This window comes from Narcine bancroftii, chromosome 9, assembly GCF_036971445.1.
Source record: "Narcine bancroftii isolate sNarBan1 chromosome 9, sNarBan1.hap1, whole genome shotgun sequence".
Classification (NCBI taxonomy): Eukaryota; Metazoa; Chordata; class Chondrichthyes; order Torpediniformes; family Narcinidae; genus Narcine; species Narcine bancroftii.
This window is the reverse complement of record NC_091477.1, coordinates 43,787,510-43,803,174: the sequence shown is the minus strand read 5'-3', so window position 1 is coordinate 43,803,174 and position 15,665 is coordinate 43,787,510. Positions and strand designations below refer to the sequence as shown.

Genomic DNA, 15,665 nt, shown 5'->3' with positions numbered 1-15,665 from the left:
CCTTTATTTTAAATTTAAAATAAAACTTCTGTCTCTTTGTTTTGAATGCATGAAAAATGTTGGAAATTCTCAGGTCAGGCAAAATCTGCGTAAAGAAGGATGTGGTTACTCGGGAGTGGATGCAGAGGAGATTGCTTAGGCAGTTGAAGGATTCATTACGGAGAGAAATTGGATAGACTGGGCTCAATTTCTCTGGATTGAAGGAGACTGAGGGATAACCTGATTGAAGTACTTAAAATTATGAGGCGTTTAGTTGGAATTAATTTCACATGGTAAGGCTATCAAGATCAGAGGAGAGGATTTAAGGGAATTTATTTTAGTATGAGGTGGTGGAATCTGATGCAATCACTAGCCATAGGGCTCATTTCTTTTTGAATATTTTATTTTTGATTTTACAAACTCAAGAATTTCAAACAACACAGGAGAATATTCGTCCCCTTTTACAGAATATATTATACTGAGTTTTTTTCCCCCTCACCCCCTACCCCAAAATGATAAATCAACAAACACGTACTAGTTACAAAAGAATGTGTTTTACAACTTTAATTCTGTGTACCATCTACAATTATTGATGGTTAAATAAAATATTGAATGAAAAAAATATTAGTGTATGCAAAGTCAAAAGTTGTTGGTGGATCAGAAAATTATCAGGAGCAAATAAACAAAAATAAAGGAGGGAGAAGATTTGAGGTAATAGCCAAAAAAAGGGCTAGAGGTTTTGTGTATGTACAGAAATGAGCTGATTAGAGTGGGAAACTAAGAAGAAGAAACAAGAAATGGCTGGTTTTGGAGGATACTACAATTAATAAGAGGAAACAGTGGGCCTGCTAGGCAGCCCTATTTCTCTCAAATTTCTCTTTGTATTTCATTAAGGCATTCCATTCTTAATCCAGTGAGGTGTTGTCAAATATTTTTAATTGAGTTGTTTTGAGGTCTTATTGCTATTCTGTTGTATGCTTTGATAAGAATGCAAGAAATAGGAGCAGGAGTAGGCTAACCACCAATGGAAACAACTTTCCTGCCTCTCTTATCTATCCCTTTCCTAATTTTATCTTTCTATAAGATCCCCTCTCATACTTCTAAATTTCAGCGAGTACAGTCCCAGATGGCTTGATCTCTCTTTATAGGCCAACCTTCTCATCTCTGGAATAATCTTGGTGAACCTCCTCTGCATCATCTCTAAAGTCTGCCTTCCTCAAGAAAGAAGATCGCAACTGCACACAGTGCTCCAGATGCAGCCTCACCAGAACTTTGTACAGTTGCAGTATAACCTCCCTACTCGTAAATTCAATCCCTCTCACAATAAATGCCAACATTCCATTTGACTTCTTGATAGTCTGCTGCACCTGCAAACCAATCATTTGCGGGTCATGCACAAGCATGGCAGCATGCTGCAATTGCTTGCAATTTAAATAATAGCCTGATCTTCCACTTTCCCTTCCAAATTAGATAACCTCACACTTATCATCATTGTAGTCCATCTGCCAAACTCTTGGCCACTTACTTAATGTATCTATATCTTTGCAGACTCTCTGTATCCTTTGCACAATTTGCTTTTCCACTCAATTTCATGTCATCAGCAAACTTAGATAGACTATCATCTGTCCCCTTTCCAGATCGCCGATATATATTGTGAACATTTGCAGGCCCATCACTGACACCTATTGCACCCCGGACACCACTGATTGCGAACCAGATAAATTACCCCTTGTAGCGACAGCTATGAAGGTCGGTGCATGGGTGGACGAGCAGGGTAACCTTCGCGAGGGCACCCTTCGTGGCTTCGAATGCCCTGCTGGCCTCTGGAGTCCAGGCGAGCGACTTGTCCTTGTCTGCAAAGAGCGGCTGCATGATGCATGCAGCGCCTGGAATAAATTGGTTATAGAAGTTGATCATACCTGCAAACTCTTGTAGCCCCTTGAGGTTGTCCGGGTGTGGGAACTCTCTGATTGCGGTGACCTTCGTGGCAGCTGGTGCAGGAACTGCATGGATTCTTTCCTAAACTGGCATTTGGCCGGGTTGATCGTTAGGCCAAAGTCACCCAGTCAGGAGAAGAGGGTGCACAGGTGAGACTTGTGTTGTGCCCAGTCTCTGCTGGTGACAAGAATATTGTCCAGATAAATGAACACAAAGTTCAAATCCCTGCCTATTTTATCCATGAGGTGCTGGAAGGTCTGGGCTGTGTTCTTGAGCCCAAAAGGCATTCCTAGAAATTTGAACAAGCCAAAGGGGGTGATGATGGCCGTTTTGGGGATGTCCTCGAGTGCTCCAAGATTTGATGATACCGTGCACCAGGTCGACCTTGGAGAACATCCTCGCACCATGAAGGTTGGCCGTAAAGTCCTGAATGTGAGGGATCGAGTAACGGTCAGCTACTGTCGCGTCATTTAAGCCGTCTATAATCTCCACAGGGGCGCCAGCCACCAGAAGCTTTCGCGACCCAGTGGAATGGTGAGCCCCAAGGACTGTCAGAGCGTCGAATGATCACCAACTCCTGCAGATGCGAGAACTCCTTTTTCGCTATCTGGAGCTTATCCGGCGGGAGCCAGCGTACCTTGGCATGGTCAGGCGGGCCTTGGGTGGGAATGTAATGAAACACCCTATGGTGTGGTGAGGTAGCGGAGGACTGTGGCTTGAGGAGGGACAGGAACTCGTCCTTGGGTGTGCTGACCATGGCCATCTGCAGCTGCTCTGTGCGGGAGGCGTTGAGGCAAAAGGATTGGAAGGTATGGGCATCAACAAGTCACCTACCTTGGGTATCGATCAGGAGCCCCTGGGCGAGGAGGAAGTCGACACCCAGGATGGAGGCTCAGAGGGACGAAACGGTGAACCTCCACGAGAACTTCCGCTGGCTGAGCTGGAAGTGGACGGTCTTCTTACCATACGTTCGGATCTCCATCGAGTTGGCTGCACAGAGTGGAGGTCATCGAGGCTGAATCCAGGACTCGATGGCTGTGGCCGGGATGAGACTAATCTGGGCCCTGGTGTCGACGAGGAAGCGTCGGCCGCTGATTTCATCATGCAGGTAGAGAAGGCTGTGTTCTTGGCCAGCTGCTACAGCCATCAACAGCGGCCGGCTTGCTCATTTCCCTGGAACGAGCAGGGCTAATGGCACTTCCGAGCCTTGGCTCCCCAGCGCTAGTGGAAGAAACAGAGGCCTGAAGTGGATGGCTTGCTTCTGGCTATTGCAGGGGCCGAGTGTTCCTCCGCTGCGCTAGAGGAAGGCTTGGTGTGGTCATGCCTGGGAATCGTAACCAGTTGGACTGCTGAACCCTCCAGGAATCGTCCAAGCCATAGCTCCTGAGCTTTTTGAACAATCTTCCTGGGATCGTCAAAGCTCTCCTGGGACAGTAATGGCCGGATGTCTTTGGGCATATGGTCGAGGAAGATGCGCTCGAAGAGTGGGCAGTCGGTGTGATAGCCCATCATCCATCAACGAGATTGGAGTTCTGTCTCCCAAGGCGTCAAGGTGAAGCATCCGAGCGGCACGCTGACGCCTGGAGAGGCCAAGGGAGCCGGTGAGCATCTGCTTGATGGTCCTGTACTTTATCTTCCATGGGAGGGTGCAGAACAAGGTGCAGTACTCGTTTGGCAGTGGCCTTCAGGGCGGTGACCACATGATAAAACTTGGTCGTATCTGATGAAATCTGGTGGAGGTGAAACTGAGCCTCTGCGTGGCTGAACCAGGTCTCAGGCTCCTGAACCCAGAAGTCAGGAAGCTTGATGGCTATAGCGTTGATCGAAGAGTTGTTCATATCAGTTTAAAACGCCTGTCGGGGTCACCAATGTAGCGATGGCCACTCTGCTAACTGAATAACTCCGCAACCAAACGGGTTGAGTTCAGTGAGCAAAACTGATTTATTGAGGTCTGCTTGGCTGGTCTTATGCTCCCAGCCCGGACCTGGCTGAGAACCGCGCCGTGGGCCCTGACGCCGTCAGGGCGTCACGTGGGCTGCAGAGCACGGGCTTCTAAACCTGGTGCCGAGGTAGAGAAGAAACCTCCGATTGCGCCATTTTGGCTGGCTGCCCCGTCGCGTGCGTGACATGCGAGGCTCTTCGCCTGCCTAATGGCACGCCGCCACACCCTGATCCTTTCTGCTTTCTAATGGTTAGTCAATCCTCTATCCATGCTAATACATCACCCCCAACTCTATACATCCTTATCTTCCATATGTCTTATGTGGCACCTACCAAACACCTTCTAGAAATCCAGGTAAACAATGTTCATCTGCTCCCCTCTACCATGTTCGTTATATCCTCAGAATTCCAGTAAATTTGTCAAACGTGACGTGACCTGCCTTTGCTGAATCCATGCTGTGTTTGCCTGATGGATCCATTTCACTGCAGATGCCTTACTATTTCTTCTTTAATAGCTTCAAGCATTTTCCCAACTACAGATGTTAAATGAACTGACCTATATAGTTCCCTGCCTTTTACCTACATCATGTTTTGAATAGTCCCCTGGTATTTGCTGTCTTCCAATCTACCAGGATCTGCCCAGAGTCCAGAGAATTTTTGTAAATTATCACCAAAGCCTCGACTATAACTTCATTTTTTTTTTCAGTACCCTGGGATGCATTCCATCAGGACTGGGGCATATCAAATTTTCTGAGTATTTTTAAAAAAGTTTTCCCAATCTTATAGTTTCCCACTGCTCTTGGCGATTTTCTACACACGCTTTTAATTTGATGTCTTTGTTTCCTTGGTTATCCAAGGCTGGCTGTCCATACCCTTGCTGTCTTTTTAACTGGAATATACTTTTGTTGAGCACCATAAAAAATCTCTTCAAAAGACTTTTAACTGTTCCTCAACTGTCCCTCCATATAGCCTGTGTTCCCAGTCTATCCTGGCCAACTCCTCCCTCTTCCCCTTGTAGATTCTCTTGTTTAGACACAGCACATTGGTTTTAGACTGAACTATTGTACCCTCCATTTGTATGGGAAACTCGATCATACGGTGATCACTCTTTCCAGGAGGATCCCTGACCACAAGATCACTAATTTTACCTGTCTCATTGCACAGGAGCAGATCCAGGATAGCATGTTCCCTTGTAGGTTCAGTAACATGCTGTTTAAGAAAACCATCATGTATGCATTCTGAGGGGTCCCCCTCAAGTTTGCCTTGACCAACCTGATTCACCCAGTCTATGTGCATGTTAAAGTCCCTCACAGTAACTGCTGTACCATCCTCATGTGCCTTAGATATTTCTTAGTATATTGCCCATGCCTCTTTAATGTGGTTATAGGTGGCCTATAGACCACTCCCATCAGTGATTTTATTTTTTTTCCCATCACTATTCCTAATCTCTACATAAATGGATTCAACATTTTGCTCCTTGGATCTTGCATCTTCTTTCACTATTGCCCTGATCTCATCCTTAACCAAGAGCGCTACCTGACTCCCCTTACCTTTCTGGCTGTCCTTCCTTATTAACTGATATCCTTGGAAATTTAATTCCCAAAAATTATCAGCCAGAAACCATGTTTCTGTAATTGTCACTTAATCATGCACCTAATAGGTGCCACAAGTTCACTGACTTTGTTCTGAATACTACGGGCATTCAGATAAAGTGCCTTTATACCCATTGTGTCTTTAAAATCTAGTAAGTTTTAACTCTATTGCATTTTTATCCACTCTGACTTTTCTTCTTTTAACTTTTGCTTTTACTTTATCCACATTCTTCTCCTTTATTTCATCAACCTCCAATCTGTTGAAACTACTCCCCCTAGTATTTAGTTTAAAAACCCCGATCCACAGTCCTAATTGTGTGTTTCGTCAGGATCCAGGTCCCATCACAGATCAGATGGAGCCTGACCCCTTTGAACAGTTCCTTCCTTCCCCAAAACTATACCAATTTCCCATGAATTGGAACCCACTTCTTCCACACTAATCTGAGCCAGGCATTTAACTGGACCCTCTGCCAATTTGCACATGGCTTGGGTACTAAATCAGAGATTACTACCTTTTTGGTTCTGGTTTTTAATTTGGCCCTGAGGTCCTCAAATTTCCCTTAGCAGAGCCTCTTTCCTGGTTTTACTTGTTGGTACCCACATGGGTCACGACAATTGGATGTTTCCTTTTCTCACTGCAATTTTCTCAGCAGGTCAGATGAGATATCCTGAACCTGAGCACCAGGCAGGCAACACAGCCTGCATGGTGCTCTATCCCTGCAACAGAGAACTTTGTCTTTTCCTCTAACTATACTATCCCCAATTACCAATATATTTCTCTCTTTCTCTCCCCCCCCCCCACCCCCGAATGGCTTCCTGAATCACTGTGCCACCATTAGCTTTCCCACTCTTACTCACACAAGGAATAAGAATTTTAAACTTATGAGATAAGATCGAGGGCTGAGGTTCCTCCAGCACTGTCTCTTGGATCCCACTACCTGCCTCACAGTCCCTCTTGAGCTTTACCACAGGCCAAATTTGAGGCAGCTATTCTAAAGGGTATGTGTCACAGTGTTTGAAGCTCAGATTCCTGGTCACCTTTGAGCCTGAATTCCTTAAGCAACCAACACTTGGTGCAGATGTATTCATAAGAAACCACAATGGGGTCCACCTGCTCCCATGTCATGCAGTTACAGCACATCACCTGATCCTGCATGCCTACTTCGTTAATAACCTCTAATTTGGTGACTTATATAACCACTACAAAAGCCTTGCTGTTCTTCACCAGAGGATCTCCAGCCAAAGTCGCAAAGTCCTATTCCGACACTATCCACTCTTTTTATTTGCTACAGCTAATTAGCCCAGGGAGAAATTTAAGAGTGTCTAACTTTTTTTGTTAAAGCATTCTCAGCTCCTCTAACAGCCATCTCTCGCTGTCCCAACGAGAATGAAACGGCGTCATTTTAAAGGCTTTTTTTTTGTGCACCAGACAAGTGATGCACATAGCCCTCATGCAAATGGAAAATTACAAACAAAATGCAAAATAGAACTTTTTAAGAGCATGAAAACCCACCCTGGTCAATAGAATACCAACTTCAATCTTGCAATCAATGTCACCAAGACCAAGGAGCTGATTGTAGACTTTAGGAAAGAAAAACAAGAAGTATTTGATCCAGTGATCATTGGGGGATCAGAGGTGGAGAGGGTGAGCACATTTAAATTCTTGGAAGTCACTATCTTGGATGACCTTTCCTAGGCCCACCAACTAATGCCACTGAAGAAACCATTCCAGCACCTCTACTTCTTCAGGAGTTTACAGAGGTTTAGTAGATCGGAAACCTTGGCAAACTTCTACAGGTGTGGTGGAAAGTGTGCTGACTGGCTGCATGATGGGAGCACCATTCCTCTGAACAGAAAGCCCTACAAAAGGTAGTGGACACAGCCCAGAGAACCAAAGCTCTCTCACCATCAAGAACGCCTTCATGAATGCTGCTGTAGAAGAGTACCAGCAGCAATTAAGGATCCGCACTACCAAAGGAGTGCTCTGTTCTCGCTGCTGCCATCAGGAAAGAGGTACAGGTGTCACCACCACCAGGTGACTCATACCACCAGGTTCAGGAATAGCAACTACCTCTCAACCCTCAGACAGATCTAGAGTACCAGATCCTGAATGCATTTATGCTTATTATATTACAAATAATTTTCAAAGTCTGATATTTTAACTGATGAAGCTAAAGCAAATGATCAAGAATGCAAACTAATTAAAGGTTAGATTAATGCTGCATTGCTGGGTGTCATGTCTGAAAATGATTTTAAAATCAGGGTGCACATGTTTTTGTTTGGTTTACACAATGAATGTTTTGTATCTCAGATCATCCATGGGTATGTCAGAACGTTTAATTTGGTATTGCACTTTTTGCCAATTTTATGAGAAATATTTGTCTTCAGAATGGAGATGGTTCCATTTTTCTTTCTTTTAAAATTATTTTTATTGGGTTTTATCAGAAAAACAAACAAAAAAGCAGTAATCAATTTGCAATTAAATCTGCAGATTTACAAATAAAACACAGAGTATAGTAGCAATACTGCTTAATTCTAAATCCATTAAATGATAATGCATACAATATTGTAAGAGGCAAGTTTAAAAAAAAAAGAAAAAAATTCAAGCCCACAGCAATCAAGGTTAAAATTCATATTGCATGTAGTTTAAATCTGAACAAGTGGCCTTGGGATCCAAACAAGTGCACCCAGTGACATTCATCATTGTACCTAATTAGTCAAATTATGGAAGTGAGTTATAAATGGGCCCCAAGTCTTATAAAAATGTTAATTTTTGTGACATTATGCCTAATTTTCTCCAAATTTTAAAATTATTTAGGTATTCATTTAAAAAAATGTATTTATTAAATTTAAAACCAAAAACCAAAAAATTTACATATTTTACAATAATGTAAATCCTTTACATGATGTGTGTATATATATAAAAAAGAAAAGAATGAAAGAGAAAGAACCACCCCCACCCTCCTCCCAAAGCAAAGAAAAAAGTGGGACAAGAGATGCTCAACAAGAACAGTCCTTGATTTAATATACAGAGTGCTTTAGGAGAATGCCTGCGATTCATTTAAATATTCATACCCACTGTTTGTAAATCTGGGCATCATCTTCTCCAAAATATATGATATTTATCTCTTAAATTATAAGTAATTTTCTCAAGTGAGATACAACTCTGAATTTCCACATGCAATCTTTCTATTCCCAAGTCTGTATCAGATTTTCAAGTTATAACAATACATTTTTTTGCTATTGCTAAAGCAATTTGAACAAACTTTTACTTGATGCATATTGTAATTTCGGTTTAATCCCTCTAATATCCATTAAAAATGACATTGGATCCTGTGGGAATTCAACCCCCATTGCTTGTTCTGATAAATTACCTATCTCCAACCAAAAAGATTTAATTTTAAGACACTGCCAAGTTGAATGCAGAAATGTATCCACTTCCTGACCACATCTAAAACATAAATCCTAAAAGGTATAGTTCAATTTATTTAACTGTTCTGGTGTCAAATATAACTGATAAATAAAATTATATTGTACTAACCTATACTTCATATTTATTGTACTTTTCATACTTTCTTTACATAGCTCCATCCAATAATGCTTATCTATTTGCTTATTCAAATCTACTTCGCATTTTTATCTTGATTTATGTAATCCTATTTTCTGAGCTTGCTTTTGAACAACCTATACATTACTGAAATAAATTTCTTTGTATCTCCATTACACAACAATGACTCCACCTCTGTCTCCACTGGCAATAACTGACAGGCACAGTTAAATGTTTCAATATTGTTACAAGATCAAACCAGCAACCACAAGGAAGGCATATCACACAGGGGTAAAGATGAACAATTACTTTATTAACAAAAATTCACCTTCAAACTTTAATTCAAAACCCCCCTTTTATAACAATGCCCACTGGTTACTATGCAAATTTCTATAACGGTGTAAAACTAATAAATTCCCCAGCCTAAATATAACATGTAATTAAAGTCTAAGTTATATTTCCAACCAGCCCACAGAAAAACTTAGACACAAGACTCACAAAACTTCAATCTCAACCGAAGCAAAGAACATAAACAAATTTCGGTTTATTTGTTAAACTGAAGCCAAAAGATCTTTGTGAGAGAGCACAAAATTCAAAGTTGTCTTCTTGTGTTGCTTGCAGAGAGAGGAGCAATGGCTTGGTCCAGATCCTTCTGGCTGCCTTCGGAATGTTCATCCCTTTTAAAATGCCCAACATTCTAAACTGTCTTCCAGACCATGACTCATGGTCTGGTCTTCCTTCCAGTCCACAGCACACCCAGTGGTGGTTTGTTGTCCAAGTCCAAAAATTTTTAGATAATTTTCTGCACATGCCCAGTCCGTCACCCACTCTCTCAGTAGTTCACCTTCACCGTGGCTCTCTCAGGCAAACGGTCACTTTCCAACACAAAACTATACAACACAAAGGCCAATACACAACACAGAACTCTGTAACAATATAGGAGTTACTCTATTTGCTATTAACAATTTTAAATTTCATTTATAAATAAAGTTTTGTGGATTTGCTTCCCTTATTTTACTAAGTTCTATATTCATCTAAGCTGGAATTTTATCCAAGTCATACGTTACATTAATAAATCGCAACTGGGCTCCTTTATAATAATTCACAAAATCATACCTCCGTGTTAATTTTTCCAAAGAAACCCTTGCCATTTTCCCTTTCCATGAAAATTTTTTAACACAAGCATTTAATTCCTTAAAAATTTTTAAGATACTATCAAATTTGACATTTTGTTCACTGTAACCTTTTAACATTTCCTACTCTTCCTGACCCAAATTTTATCGATTAACTCTTTGAATTACAATTTATTCATAAAGGCATGATATCTGCTTTATATTATAAACTATTGAATACAAAAGCAATTTCTTTAAGTGGAACTAAAACTGATTGAAGAATGATCTGAATATCTCTTTCTCAGAAGAATGGACTTCAATTTTGGGCCTGATTTACGATTCATCATTGTGTGCTAGGCATAGTCTTATTCAGTTCAAAGTGCTATATTATGTGCATTTCTCCAAAGTCAAGCTTGTGTGAATTTATTCTGATATCAGTTCACTTTGTGACAAAGGTAAAATATTCGATACCTCATTGTTACATATGTTTTGGATTTGTCCTAATTTGCAAAAATATTGGAATTGTGGTGGCTGCAATTGCGGAGATCAGGCTGGAACATCGCGCGGCAGCAGATTTAGACAGAGATCACTAAAGCGACTCCCAGGACAACGAACCGGCGGGGGTAGAAGCTGGAACAGCATCAGACTATCAGCCCTAAAATAGTATTGATCAAGCTGCCCAGCTAACTCAGCAGAAACAGGCTGGGGAAGAAGGACATTCATATGCATGGATGTCCCCGCACGCTATTGTTATTCACACGGCTGACTCAGTCAATCAGCGAAAACAGCGGGAACTTGAACAGTATAAAAGCAGCCTTTCCAACCCTAATAAAGGAGTGAGCTTAACCTGCCACACTGTGTGTTTTTTTTGTAGCGGTCAGCTACAGAATGACATTTTTTAAGAACTTTTTTCAACCATATTTAGGATCACTTTAGATCCATGTCCAATAATTGCACTATTTCTTTTTTCTAAAGATATAAATATTTTCTAATCAAAGACCGGTTGTAGCATTCTCCACTATTAGCAAGAAGAGCAATTCTGTTAAAATGGAAAGATGAGTTCCCATCTACACATAATCAATAGCTGTTTAGTCCTTTTTAAATCAAGTTCCATTTTTCTAACTAATGCTAAATGTGACAAAAGGAGGACATGAAGCATTTCAGAATAGGAATATTTTAGTTTTTTTGGTGTTGCACTGAGATATGTGTACAAGAGCAGACAATGTATTAGTGGCCATTAAGGTAATATTGACTTGTCAAAATAAAAATGTGGATTGATAACTTTAACTACTTTAATCACGTATAATGAGTAGATGTGGGAATTGTAGAGTTGTACAGCTAGAAACATGCCTTGGGCTCACCCTTTCCATGCTGGTTGTCAAGTGTCCATTATACTCATCACATTTTCCAACAGTTGACCTGCACCTGCCTGTGCCATGGTATTTTATGTGCTCATGTAAAAAAAATCATAAATGTCTGAGTACACATCTTCAGCATTCCTTTAAGATTTCAGTCCCCCTCTGGGTGATTTTTCTCCCAAATCTTCTTTTAAACTATTCTTCGCTATAATCCAATGCACTCTGGTCATAGGAAAAACTTTCTTACCATCAACTCTATCTAGGCCCCTCATTATTTTGTATACTTTGATCTAGTCTTTCTACACCAAGGAAAACAAACTCCACATTTTCACTCTCTCAAAGCTGAGATCTTTCCAAGCAGCATCCTCACAAACATCTGCCTGCCTGGGTGGATGACATTGAATAATTCCACACCATAGTTGTCCTGTGTTTTAAATCAGGGGTGGCCAACTTTTAATTTTAATTTAGACATACAGCACAGTAACAGGCCATTTCGCCCCATGAATACGTACTGGGGGTTTAGGTTAATTGGGCAGCATGGACACGTGGGCCGAAATGGCCTGTTTCCATGCTGAATGTCTAAATTAAAAATTAAAAGGTTGGCTACCCCTGTTTTAAATCATCGTGTATACTTAAGAGATTTACTTTATTCCAGGCAGCAATAAGCAATTTATAGCATTGATTGCATTGAAGTCGATGGTTGCTGTCTTATTAGTCAAGACTGTTGCAGTTTAGTTAAGGCCATTACAGCCTACAAAGCGAGGGTAGATACCATAGATGGCTGTGTTACTTCATTACTTGATGAGCTGTACACCTTCTATGCCTGCTTTGAGAAGGAGAGCCCAATAGTGCCTACTAGAATCCCTGAAAATACTGCGGACCCTGTGATATCTGTCTGAGGCTGACATCAGAATATCATTCAAGAGGGTGAAATCTCGCAATGTGTTAGTCCCCGATGGCGTACCTGGCAGGGTACTGAAAATCTGCCAACCAAATAACTGGAGTGTTCATGGACATTTTCAACCTCTAAATGCTGCAGTCAGAGGTCCCCACCTACTTGAAAAGGGCCTAAATCATCCTGGTGTCCAAGCAGAGCAGTGTGAGCTGCCTCAACGAGTATCGTCCAATAGCATTAACATCGACTGTGATGAAATGACCAGAATTAACATGTACCTAAGCAAAGGTCTGGACTCACTGCAATTTGCCTATTGTCACAATCACTGCACAGCAGAAGCAATATTGCTGGCTCTCCACACTGCTCTGGATCATCTCGAAAACAACAACTCATACATAACGGCTGCACTTCATAGACTACAGCTCAGCCTTCAACACCATTATTCCCTCAGTGCTGGTCAAGAAGCTCTAAACTGTGGGCCTCTGCACCCCACCCCCCCCCCCCCCCCCCACCCCCGGCAACTGGGTCCTTGACTTCTTCATCAGAAGACCACGGTCAGTACGAAAATGACGATCAACACAGGTGCATCTCAAAGATATGTGTTTAACCCACTGCTCTACTCACTACATACCCACAATTGTGTGGCCAGGCCCAATTCCAATGCTATCTACAAGTATGCCAATTACACCATAGTTGTTGGCAGATTCACAAATGACAATGAGGAAGCGTACAGGAGGGAGACATATCAGCTCGTTGAGTAGAGTCATGCCAACAGCCTTGTGCTCAATGTTAGCAAAACCAAGGAGATGATTGTGAACTTAAGGATATTTAAAATGTCTTTTGTAACTAGAATGGTGCCGGAGGATTGAAGGGAAGCTCATGTTGTTTCTTTGTTTAAAAATAGCGCTAAGAGTAAATCTAGTAATTATAGGCCGATAAGTTTGACGTCAGTGGTCGGAAAGTTAATGGAAAGTATTCTTGAAGCTGGTATATATAAATATTTGGATAGGCAGGGTTTGATTAGGAACAGTCAACATGGATTTGTGAGGGAAAGATCTTATTTTTTTTAAAATTTTTTTATTTTTCACACTATAAACCATATTGACCAAGATACATACAGACATTTTTCTTCTTAAATATATACAGTGTCGTTTTTCCCCCTTTTCCCCCCTCCCTCCCTCACCCCTTCCCCATTTATTTGAAGTTCAATCTATAAGATACATTAAACCCGTTAAACAATGTTGTCACTTAATAAAAATAACAAGAAATTTTACTGAGTCAGTTCTTTTCGTTATCTTCTCCTGTCATTTTAGGTGGTGGAAGTCCATGGTAGGATTTCTCTGTTGTGTTTCATGTATGGCTCCCATATTTGTTCGAATATTGTAATGTTATTTCTTAAATTATATGTTATTTTTTCTAATGGAATACATTTATTTATTTCTATATGCCATTGTTGTATTCTCAAGTTGTCTTCTAATTTCCAGGTTGACATAATACATTTTTTTGCTACAGCTAGGGCTATCATAACAAATCTTTTTTGTGCTCCATTCAAATCGAGTCCAAATTCTTTGTTTCTTATATTACTTAGGAGGAAGATCTCTGGGTTTTTTGGTACATTGCTTTTTGTGATATTATTTAATATCTGGTTCAGATCTTCCCAAAATTTTTCCACTTTCTCACATGTCCAAATTGCATGAATTGTTGTTACCGTTTCCTTTTTACAGTGAAAACATCTGTCTGATACTGTTGGGTCCCATTTATTTAACTTTTGAGGTGTGATGTATAGCCTGTGTATCCAGTTATATTTGTATCATGCGTAACCTCGTGTTTATTGTATTTCTCATAGTTCCGGAGCATAGCTTCTCCCATGTTTCATTCTTTATCTTTATGTTTAGATCTTGTTCCCATTTTTGTTTATGTTTACCGTTTGTTTCCTCGTTCTCCTTTTCTTGCAGTTTGATGTACATGTTTGTTACATATTTTTAATTATCATTGTGTCTATAATCACATATTCAAAATTGCTTCCTTCTGGTAACCTCAGACTGTTTCCCAATTTGTCCTTCAGGTAGGTTTTCAGTTGGTAGTATGCAAACATTGTATCGTGAGTTATATTTATCCTTCATTTGTTCAAAGGCTAATAATTTATTTCCCAAAAAACAATTTTCTCTTCTTTTGATCCCTTTTCTCTCCCATTCTCTAAAGGAAAGGTTATCTATTGTGAAAGGCATTAGCTGATTTTGCGTCAATATTAATTTTGGTAGTTGGTAATTTGTTTTATTCCTTTCTATATGAATCTTCTTCCAAATGTTGAGCAGATGATGCAATACCGGTGAATTCCTATGTTGCACCAATTTTTCATCCCATTTATATAGTATATGTTCAGGTATCTTCTCCCCTATTTTATCTAGTTCTAATCTGGTCCAATCTGGTTTTTCCCTTGTTTGATAAAAAACTGATAGGTATCTTAATTGTGCGGCTCTATAATAATTCTTAAAGTTTGGTAGTTGTAAGCCTCCTTGTTTGTACCATTCTGTTAATTTATCTAGTGCTATCCTCGGTTTCCCCCCTTTCCTAAGAACTTCCTTATTATTTTCTTTAACTCCTTGAAGAATTTCTCTGTTAGGTGTATTGGTAATGACTGAAATAGGTATTGTATCCTTGGGAAAATATTCATTTTAATACAGTTTATCCTTCCTATCAGTGTTAGTGGTAAGTCTTTCCAATGCTCTAAGTCGTCTTGTAATTTTTTCATTAATGGATGGTAATTGAGTTTATATAGATGGCCGAGGTTTTTATTTAGTTGTATACCTAGGTATCGGATTGCTTGTTTTTGCCATCTAAATTGCGATTCTTAAACTTTGTGAAATCCGCATTATTCATTGTCATTGCTTCACTTTTATTTGCGTTAATCTTGTACCCCGATACTTCTCCATATTCTTTCAATTTCCTATGTAATTCTTTTATTGATATTTCTGGTTCTGTTAAGTATATTATAATGTCATCTGCAAATAGACTGATTTTATATTCCTTGTCTTTTATTTTTATCCCTTTTATTTTATTTTCTGTTCTTATCAATTCTGCTAGTGGTTCTATAGCTAACGCGAACAATAAGGGCGATAGTGGGCATCCCTGCCTTGTTGATCTGCTTAAGATAAATTGTTTTGATATATATCCATTACTGTCACTTTCGCCAATGGCCCCTTATATAATGCTTTAATCCAATTTCTCTGGTAGGCTGAATTTTTGTAGTACTTTGAATAAATAATTCCATTCTACTCTGTCAAAGGCCTTCTCTGCGTCTAA

At 40.3% G+C, this 15,665-nt stretch overlaps 1 protein-coding gene across 11 annotated transcripts in view; it reads left to right on the top strand.

The window, feature by feature from the left end:
* The window catches only part of LOC138743475 (uncharacterized), a 192,718-nt gene that overhangs the window by 59,219 nt on the left and 117,834 nt on the right, over window positions 1-15,665 (top strand). The window lies entirely within an intron of this gene.